Consider the following 11,765-nt stretch of genomic DNA (forward strand, 5'->3'; position numbering starts at 1 on the left):
CCACAGAACTCCAAATGCATTTGAAAACCAGGTGTGGCGCTTTCGATGTGTCCCTTTGTGCAGACAAGAAAACCAAATTTACAAGCTTTTAAGCTAAACAATGAGCTTTAGTTAACCAAAAATCAAATTGAAACAGAGGTCTCAAATAAGGCTAAATTAAATTTAATTATACTCTGTTCTCCATCAAAAGTGGCAGATTTCTCTATTATATTTCCCTCACACTGAATGAAAATTTCAAGCCTCCCATTGTCACATTGTTGTATTGCTAGGACTTTCTCTTCATCTAAATTATACCTTTATATTTGTCTGAAGTTAAAGTTTGAATCACATCTTTGAGGTAATTATGGAACACCTCAGCAACCTGAAAGACGAATTATAATTCCTTTTAGTCCCTTCAGAAGTTTTTAAATTAAATATTAAATTTTAAGGGTCTCAAGCTTTATTATACTTGATCCTTTCTCACATCAAAGTTGTTATTCTTTATAAGCCTATATTTTCGGCGAGGTGCTTTGTTATCTAGAATTGGTAGTTTCAGCTCACACTTTCTCTCGTGTACATGGTAATGTCTGGCTTAACTGAGATACAAATTATTCTGAACAGTCACCTGCCCAGTGCAGCATCATAACCACCAAGATACTTTTTCAGGCTCACCAAACATACTGCTAAATATTTATTTACTGTGCCAGTTTTGAGGATACAATAAATTTTCTACTAAACTGAGTTTTGTGGGGAAACAAGAAAGAATATAATGTATGTCTAATATGATAATCTATATAACCTATATATATATATATAATATTCTGCCCATAACTACTGCAGATCTTCAAGCATAATGGAAGAAATGCATGTCCTGTTAGTTGAAAGGAAAGAAGTATATGACATATCCTGTAAGATACCAGGGGGCAATCTGAAATTTTTTGGAAGAAAAGCTTCCTTCAATGCAAATGGAGATTTAAAGAACAATTCAAAGCTGATGCTTCTCGTAGCAGAGCAGTAACCTTAGAAGGACCTCAGATGTAAACCCACATCATGGCCAACAAAAGCAATTGTATGGCTTGAACAGGCCATAGGAAGAAGAGTTTCCAGGGAGATGTGTTTGCTGATGAGATTTCTACCAACTTCTTTGTTCATTCCTTTTTCTTTGCTCAACCAGTCAGTTTGCTATTTCTAAAAGTGTGAGTTATTTCTCCATGTTCTTAGACTTCCATTTCATCTTCTCACTCTCCTATGATATGGTTTTTTTCTGTGTTTTCCTCAGTAAGCACGAGAATAATTGAAAGATTTATTTTGCCGCCTTGCTCCACCTCGAGACATTCAGTAGACTAAGTTACTGTAACATTCGGCTGAATCTCTGTTCTCAATGTTCTTGCATACACACACACACACACACACACACACACACACGCACACACACACACACATATATATAATTTGAGAATGTCATACATCATGCATGTATGCAATGAAATAGTGTCATACACACATCACTTTCCTCATATATCCATGCATGTATGCAATGAAATATTACTATATACACATCACTTTTCCCCCTTCTAATTCCTCCTAGCTTCTTTTACTTTTTCTCCTCCTTCTCTTCCTCCTCTTCCTCCCTCTCCTCTTTCACTGCCTCCTCTTTTCTTCTCGATTTTGTTTAGAATAACCTACTAACTCCAATTGGTGCCTCCCCTAATGTCCACCAGTGTGGAGCCATCCATTGGATAACAGGGAACCTCATTGTGACCACACCCTCAAAGAAGGAAGTTTCTTTCTTCTCTAGTTGCTGCAGGCTACCAACAGTTTCTCAGTCAAGAGTGGAACTGACTGATCAACTCCCCTATCTGTGGTAGAATTTTGAGTGGCTTGAACTTGAAGTTTTAGATTACTTTAACCTTTTATGGATAAGATTTGCTCCCATTGTTAATGTTTGAATTCTCTTCCCAAGTCTTACTTGTCTCTACCCTGTCAATCCTATGGTCTTTCCTAGGCTTTGTTCAGATTAATTACTATTCATTAGACCACTCCTGATCCCTTTCGTTTTTATATTTGTCATAAAAGATACTGTCTTCTTCATCTATTTCCCCTTTTATCAAAACAGATATTTTTCTTCTATAATTTATCCCAATTAAATTTTTCCCTCTCTACTCTTTTCAGTTCCTCCACTTCCCCTCGAATCCCTTCCTGCTTTGCAAATTGAAAAAGAAAATGAAGTCCGCTTGTGAGGGATAATAGTAAGACAAAATAAAAGGAGGTAAAACAAAAACTAACATAAGCAGAAGGAAAAGAGCCCGAGAAGTGATAAAGGAAACAGACTTAGACACAGAGACTTGTTACCTTCCAATAATCTTTCTCTTTTCTACTTGTTTAGTCAGGAATATTTACTCAATTATCAATCTCCATGATACCCATACACTGTAAGCACTTCATCACATCTTTTTTTATTAAAGTAGAACCACCTGTTCAGTTACCACAGTCTCTCACTGACCTATCACATTTCCTTTTGCTCTGCTCCTTTCTAATTCAGTGGCCTCCCCCATTTCAGCACAGAGCCTAGAATATAGCTTGGATATACATGTCAAAAGTTTGGTACAACTGAGAAATTTGTCGGACTTTGTTGCAGAGAGTTAGGTCTAGGGAGTATGCTCTAAAACCGAATACTGAGGCTCCACCCTCTTTCCAGGGTTTGCTGTCTAGGCTTCTTAGAGGTAGGCAGCTTCCTTTTTACCCATTTTTACATAGTTCTATGTAACAAAGGCCAGAAGATAATATAGTATGAATTAACCATAGAGTGAAACTTCAGAAACTGTGAGCCAAAATAAAGTTTCTATTCTTTTCAAGTTACCTGAAATACTTCACTATAGTAGCAGAAACCTAGCCAATTACAGGTCAATCCGAGGATTATCTGAATGAACCTCACCTAGGAATTTAAATATATTTCATTCATTTTTTCCTGATCAAAGGTACCTTGATTTTACATATCCTATTTTATTCTTATTTTCTTCATTACTGATGTTTTAATTTGATAAAATTATTTTATTGTTTTTCATAAAGCTAGAATATAAAACATGAGAGCAGTACTTTTATTTTTGGAACACTGTCTTGCACAGAATAACTGCAAAAATTTGTTAAATCAAAATAATACAAGTATCATAAAGTGTAATCTTACAGGAAGATTGTTTGACACTTCAATGGGATATTGAAATGGAAACTAAACATGAGCATAAAATAAATGGTACACAGTTTATGTTTTATTATAACTGTATTCTAATAAAGCAATCAAAATTTATCAGCTCTTTCTTAGAAAGACATTTAATTGACTTATTTTTATTTTCTTTACTAAATTCATTATTCTTCTAATATAGCGGGAGGGACTTTTTTATTTTAGCAGATAAAAAGTCATGGTATAAAGTGTATGAGACATAATAAAGATTCTTTCATGCCCCTTACTTCTAATATTGTCTCCTCTTATTATTCCAACTTCCTGACACAGGAGTGATGTATATGTCTGAGAACATGTTGATTCTCTTGTTGACAAGCCTCAGTGCTTAAATTAAGTCCTCTATGCCATTAACTTCAACAGACAGGTAGTGATGTCCTTGCATTGTAAGTATCTGCTGTTTATGTCTTTGGGCTTTTAAAGCAAATTGGATTATTTCAAACATTCATTCAAATATTAAAATAGCAATAGCAGAACTCATTGTAAATAGTGAGGATTGAATCCGTATTCAAAATACTACATTTATTACTAAGATGCAAAAGGAGTAGAAGGCAAAGGGAGTCAAGAGATGTGTTGTTAGTGTTCATTCCAAATCCCGGAGCATAGCTGGTTGTGGTGCAAACGTTTGATTCTCTAACTCTGGATATTGTGCCCTTATCTGTCATCAATAAATTAAATTAAATTATTTTTGGTATTTTTTAATGTGTTCCAAATATTCATACTTAGATTTTTAAAACCACATGAGCTCAGGAATCATTCTTTCAGATAATAGCCAAGGCCTACTAATCAACAGGACTGATGTACATATGAACTCAACAGAGACCTAGACAGCATGTACAGGGCCTGAAGAAGTCTGCAACACATGGGGCCCTAGAGCTGAAAGTGAAGTATGTACATGCCCCCATCCCTTCCCAGAAGCTTCTTCCAAGTGATAACTGCTTGCAAACAAAAATTTACTTTTCTTCAAAGGATTCTCACTGGACAGACAAAGTACTCTTGGGGCAGGCTGCATGGCCAACAGTAGTTGGCCAATGGAAAACAAACTAAAGGTATCTTTGAAGGTGCCATATCTCAATTATTATTTCAGAACTTTTTTTCTTTTTAAAAATTTATTATATCAATTTTATTATATTACACTACATTATATTTATTTATTGGTTTTCTCTCTGTTTTACTTTTTTGGTCTTTTGAGTGTTTGTTATGGCTTCCAGATTAGTATTTTTATGAGATTCCTGAGTGTGTGAATGAGTGGGCCTTTGAATCTTCATTCCATTTGTTTGTTTTGTTCTATTCCAATGTATAAGTGGTTTTTTTCATTTTATTGTCCTCTCTTAGAAGCTTGTTTTATTTTTTCCCATGTGATATGTAAGTATGTATCAGTTTCCTTATTATCGTGCTAATGTGGGGGACATGTTAAATAGTTTTCTCTTTTTTTTTCTTTGCCCAATCATTTATTGAATTTTATTTTTTTATTTTTTTAAGTAATTTTATTAAATTATAAAAGTTTCCATTTCTGCCCCTTCTCCCACCACCCTCCCCCTCCCCCCACTCCCTCTCCTCCTCCCTCTCCATCCCTAAGAGCAGTCAGGGTTTCCTGCCCAGTGGGAAGTTCAAGTTCAAGGGGATGGATCTAATGAGAGTTTACCAAGGCCAGTTGGACTGGGACTGAAGGAGGATGCAATCCAACCAGATTCTCTGAATGTGGCTGGCCCGGAGTCTTTCTGAAAAGCCATTGACAATGACATTGGGACTTGTTTCCTCTGCATATACTGGATTTTGTGGATCCAGTCCGTCTGGACACTCACCTTCCTGGACCTGGAGGAAGGCGGGAGGAACTTAAATAGTTTTCTCTTGATTGTGCTCACCTGTGTATTTCAGGAATTTAGTCTCCAAAGTGCATTCTAAGTTTAGGTCTTTGTACATGAAGTATCTAATATAAATTCACAAATAGAATAGCATTTTATTTCATGATTGGAATTGTCAAGCCAGTAATATTTGATACATGTTGGTAGTGGTGTAATGTTTTAATCTATTCTCTCTCCCCAGTTTTGGGTCATATTCACCTGAGACTGCCTATGCCAAAGCTCTTGATACTCCACAAGCTTTAAAGCCTGAGTCAGACAGACACAGCTGAAGGGCTTCCATGCCTGATACACCAAGGCTCAGATCCATCCCTCTGGTAAGACAGCATGAAGCTCCTAATTCAAGCAGTGTGGGTGGAGAATGTCATGTGGTCAACATCAGTGCCACTGCCATGTTCCTTCTGTGGAACAATGGTCCTTCAGTGAGATAGAACTCCCTTGCTTTAAACAAAATTCGTAACAAAACTTCCAAGAGGATATTGGTGACATTTCTGGTGATTTATACTGTGTAGATTCTTTATATATCTAATACAGAAGCTTTGTAATTATGCTTCAGATTTCAGTATTTTTACACACACTCTTACATACACACACACACACACACACACACACACACACACACACTCAACACGACAAGATTTTCTTTTTCATAATATTTTGAAATTATGATGCCATTTCCCTTTTCTCGCTCACTCAAATTCCCCATTATTTCTTCTTGTTCTCCCAAATTTCCAGATTCTTTTATCAATTGTTGCTACACACACTCTCTCCTGAAGAAAAGCAACCTGATCGTTTTTTATAATTTTACCTGCAAGTATATGATCTGAAGACAGACCTTTACAACACATTCTCAACTTTTATTCCTTATGAAATATGGTTACAATCATGGTATATTATCTTGAATTTCATTGCTTAATATAACTCTTCCTTCATTGACTATACATTTGAATTCAATTCCTATGAGGTTATTTTAGAAATTCAGTATATTATATATCAAAGACTAGTTCTCTTGATGTGGAAACACGATTCTGTTTAGTGGGGGAAGGGAAGCATTGTAATAACTGTTTTGGGCTGTCTTGGTGGAATGAAGTCATCTAGCAATGTGGTTAGAAATATGGGGTTTGATCTTCTGTGTTGATTTAGAGTATAGCTGCATAAGACAAGGTTTTGAGCTGTGATTCTTTAATATTCCTAAAACGCCTTTCTTATTGTGTACAGCCATGTTTTATTTCATGAGACCTTGTCCATGACCTCGGTGTACAGTATGTTCAATCACAAAGATATTTATTGAATTTCTCTCTGCATCAAACACAGTCTTAGACATTAGCGTAAGAAGGATGAATGATGTATAATTCTCACTTTGAGCCACTTTGCTTCAGTTTCTTTTAGAAACTGCATGTTCAGATCCATCACTTCTTCCTATTGACTTTGCTACAGAGAAAAAAAAAGAAATTTAATAGAAAAGGAGGATTACACTGAAAGGAATCAAATAAATGTTCCTTGGGGAAGGTCATGTGACTCGGAAGAATGATAAAATTTACAAGATCGGTCGTCTTAAATTTTGTCTGCATGCAGACTTTGTAGTGAAGAGAGATAATATAGGAACAATGTTCTCATCTGCTTCCTAATTGAGTCTAAAAGCACACATAAATGACTTCTTTGTGGAAATACATATTTAAATTGTGAGTTGCTTTTAATGAAGAAAAACTACTGGAACACAGAATAGTTTCCAGAGGTTTTAACTGCTCAAGGGAAATACTTGAAGTCTGTTTAGAGGCTCAGGGAAGCTAAAGAAGCTTTCCCTTTAAAAGGATATCTGTATTACAACAAAGTGAACACCATATTATTACAAAATGATTCTCTATGTGATAGCCAGAGAAAGAAAATGCATTTTAAAACATATCATTTACGTCAATGAATCCTAATATTTCTCTTTAGGTTTCTAAGGTACACATTTAAAACAATAGCAACGATAACAGAAAACCTCATCCTGGCAGCAAGGCCTAGTTTGATATGTGAACCCAATACTTACATATTCAACACAGCTTGGAAAATTAATTCTTGTTAAGATCAGCGAAATCCAATTTAACAAATCTAGCCTGTGAAATGAAGAACTCCTCCGGGAGCCATTCTCCACAAGCTAGCAAATGTTATCAGGGATTATCAAAGCCATTCTCAAGAGAATGTGAATTTGAGGTTTCCACTGTCCTGGGAGATCGTGAAATGCATGCAGATTTGGAAAGAGATGATAATTATCTTGATGATTTTCCTTCATCAAGGATGACCGATATTTCATATAAAGTAATTAGCATTTTGAATAGTAATGTCTCTAAAAGTTGGAAAGCAAATGATTAACAAAATTGTAAATGATAATTTTGCTAGAGCTGATTCTTCTCTTGGTAAGCCACAGAGACATTATAACACAAATACAGCAATGTATATGACTTTGGAAATCAATGTTTCCAGCGACATAAATTTCAAGGGTTGGACTTAAAATATACTCTTTATATTGATGTAACAATATTTTAATCTTATATTTTTCAATGCTATTGGGAATCAAATGTTATACTTATACTAAAATGAACCTGTAGCTATGTATTTAACACATTGGAATAATGTAAAAAGAATTAAACTCTCTTTGTGAACAAAATTTGTGATACTAAATTATGCTAAATCTCATGCAGTATTTGAGAACACTGAGTTCAAATGTGTGTTTAGTTTATAGTCTAAATTTTTTCTGAATATATTTCAAATAAACACACAGTAATTTATTTGTTAAGGGCCATGCCATGTGCTATGTCGGAGACACAAGTAATGACTATTATAAGATCTCACCCCAATAATTAAGTTTCTGCTTAGATATGACATATGGAAACACGTAGTAACACAAACTTTAAAAATCCTTCGGGTATTATAAAGGACAAGAAGTTTTAAAGGATTGTGCAATCAGAGAAGATTGGAACAGGCATCATGATCATCACAGTAAGGCCCACGGGAAAGTAACTGAAGAATATTGTTTATGCGTTAAAATAAAGCTTTTGGCTTTGTAATCACGGCACGGTAATAAATAAGTTGTAAAAAAACATAATATAAAAAAATAAAAATTTGATTGCGGATCAACTTTTAATGCAATAAGGACAAAATAATGCCACTTTTACAAGCAGAAAGAACTCCTTACCACTTTCCAGTTCTGTTGCATTGAATCCCTTACAGATTTGAGGAAAAGAGGACCATGATTCTCTAAGTCATTGGCATTGGAACACATTACAAGGATATCTACCCAGGAAGATATGAACTTTGCGGAGTTTAGTTCTATTCTAGAACACAGACATTCTATACATGTGCACTGAATGAATGGAAAGACACTAAAACTCTATTACCTGTTGGTAAGTGGTTGTTTCCACCCACCATCTTTGTGAGCTCCGAAGTTTAGTATTGCCTCTTAATTAACTGCTATAAACACGTTGATATACTGGGAAATATTTAATGTTTGAGAGTGAACAGACAACAGGAAAAATAATGAAGAGCACTCCAATCTATATGAAAAGCGCAAAATGTCTTGACATTTGAAATTAAAAAAAATGAAGTAAACAAGCTATCAAACATTTACAGGAAGCCAAATAGGTTTTGACCTTTTCAATTTCATCTGTCCTTTTGCTCAAAGCCATTATTAGCATTTACATTGCAATGTTTTTGTAAGGAAAGTTTAGTTCACATTGTACAATTCAATTTTGTCTTTGGGAGCAAACACAATATACCCAGTGTACGTTGTCTAATTAAGTGGTATGAAATGAGAAAAGAGAGGTTGATGATGACAATGTGTCATTTGTTGCTTTGATTAGGAAAGGAAGAGAAACACATGGAATATTGTGCTTTAATTTCTTTTGTGTGAATACTGTACAAGGGAAAATCCTGATCAACACCACAGACATTCACTTCTGTCATTTGCAGGGAAAGCAAATGATTACTTTTATAATAATAGTTCCTCGGGTGGATAGTCAAGATAGGTCTGAACATTTGACCTTTTACAGAGGACTATGTGCTTCTGATATTCCCTGTTTCTAACTTGCTTCCTAATTTATGAGCCAAGTGGGCAAAGCTATTTCCATTCCATTATAACCAATACACCCTCCTTTATTGAAAGTTCTTGGGGTCATCAGCGAGATTGGACACACATTATACTTCATGTGGCAAAAGATTTGGTCAAAATGAATTACATCTCTAAGATAAAATGCATATTGAAATTTCGGGTAATCAATAATCTCATAATCAAATCAAATTTTTTTAGAAAATTATGATAATTATAGAGCTTATTTTTTTACCAATTGTAAATTTCTAAAACATTCAATGGAATATTGGTTTCAGAAGTTGCATAGATGATAGTTTGTCCATATTAAAAAGATTGACACAGAGTACTTTTTAAGCTAAAAAAGATAACGTATCCTTAGTCAAGATCTATTAAAATAATTTGATTCTTTTGTGAATTCTCACACAGAGTCTAGCAGAATTCTTTTTTTATAAATGTGTATATGTATACATATGAATTCACATGCATACATTTATGTATGCATGTATGTATGTATGTGTGCATGTGCCTACCCAGTGATTTTTCTTTTTACTTTGTAGTCATCTTCCAATCTGACTTCCTATGTAACTTTCACAAGAGGCAGAGTGTTCCATTAATAAAGATTAATTCAGTTTTGGAAATGAACAACAATCATCAAAATCAAAGTCCTAGGGGATAACACCTTTATGTTACCAATACATGTGAACTTCTTCAGCAATTTCACATGCTCTAAATCTGTGACTAGAGAAAAGACTATTCCTTATTTGTTTCTCTTTCATTTGAATTCCATTTGATTTGTTTAACTCTAAATTTTACTTGGATAACATTATAAGAATACTGTTGTGCATGATTGAAAATAAATAAGGACATTATTTAATTCAAGCCACAACCCTCTATAAGGATATATTTTATTAGAAATCATAGCACTAAGAATATATATATATATATGTATATATATATACATTTTAATTGATATTTATTGAGTTCTACATTTTTCTCTGCTCCCCTCCCAAACTCTTCTCTTTCCCCCTTCAGTCCTCCCCCAAGGTCCCCATTCTCCCAATTTATTCAGGAGATTTCGTCTTTTTCTACTTTCTACTTCCTATGTAGATTAGATCTTTGTAAGTCTCTCTTAGTGTCTGCATTGTTGTCTAAGTTTTCTGAGATTGTGGTTTGTAGGCTGGCTTTCTTTGCTTTATGTTTTAAAATGGTTAAGAATATATTTTATTAGAAATCAGGGCACTAAGGCTTTAAGAGATTATGTAACTTCTTAAAGTCTGGTGGCTTCCACAAGATATTATGGCTTCTCTGGTGATTTTTCTCTATGGAAAAAAACCGTATATTTTAAAAACCATTTTTGCTAACAAAATAATGGTCTTTTAACAGTGACTGAAGAAGACAACGTTCATAAAACTACTCAAAAATTGTCCTCCAAGTATGCTAACATGTTTGTCTCTGGCCAGCTTTGGAACGAAATGCAGTGCCCGGAGAGCTCAAAGTGAGAGGAACCAGTTTTTCTTCATTTATGACTTGTCTTTGTCATCTGTTCTCATGTGTTGTTTCTTTTTTCTGGACTTTGGGCTATCTCTTTTTCCATGTAAACAGGGAAATTTTTACTTACCATGAAAGACGTATTGACTAAAAGCAGAGTTAAAATACTTGAGGAAAATTTTAAAGGAAGAAAATAAAATTTTAGTTCATGTCACTGGACACAGTCCACCATGATGAAGGCGTGAAAGCTGGGCTAAAGCAGTCTGTGTTGGCAGGCGCTTCTTAGATTGTACCAACAAGAAGCTGAATGCTTGGATCACAGCAAGACACAGATATTGTCAAAGAGTCCTAGTTTCTTAATTTTAATATGTCAGCTAATATCTCAAAGGCTTCATAAACTTTCCAAAACAGTACCACCAACTTCTTCAAAGAGAGCGAGCCAGTGTACAAACACATGAGCCCATGAAGTGTGGTTCACTTTTAAATCAGAGCAGAAGGCTATGTTGCAGATGAACTCATAAAAACCATCTACATTTAACCTAACTCTTCAATTCATGTTCTTTTCTACTTGACATTTTAATCTAGTGAAAAAGAACCTTCTATAAAAACTGGTCCCGTGCTTATAGGTTATGGAATCAGTGAATATGGGTGTAGACATTTGTGATCACCAAAGAGGAAATTGTGAAAGAATTCACAGCTCAATAGAGGAGAAAATGAATTTCTGAAGTGAGCAAGTGAGGGTTTGCCTGGGAATGTCATCTTGTGTTGGTGCAGAGCGTTTGCCAGTGGCCACTGTGTCATGATGGACTAGTCTTTGATGTGGTATGGAAAGAAAATCACACTGATCCCATGTAGCGATACGAATACAGGGACACCTGTAATATATGTGAAATGGTTAATAAGAATTCAATCAGTTGTAGAGTCTGCCAACCGTGGGTAGGGATGCGATGACAAAGTAATGACTGCACAGTCAAGGTTATACTGTTTTAGATTAATGGAGAGAGGATTATTCGCATCCCGTATAGTTCAAACTTAAGAATTTTGCTTACTAACGTGTATACTGATCAACGGGAAGTAGCTGTGCTTGTGAAATGAAAACTCTATCCTTCAGCAGCTTAGAGCCAAGCCTGTG

The 11,765-nt window shown here is 35.0% G+C and overlaps 1 protein-coding gene across 7 annotated transcripts in view; it reads right to left on the reverse strand.

The window, feature by feature from the left end:
* Positions 1 to 11,765, reverse strand: part of Mgat4c (MGAT4 family member C) — a 575,343-nt gene that overhangs the window by 149,869 nt on the left and 413,709 nt on the right. The window lies entirely within an intron of this gene.

Source organism: Myodes glareolus, chromosome 26 (genome assembly GCF_982192425.1).
Source record: "Myodes glareolus chromosome 26, mMyoGla1.1, whole genome shotgun sequence".
NCBI lineage: Eukaryota > Metazoa > Chordata > Mammalia > Rodentia > Cricetidae > Myodes > Myodes glareolus.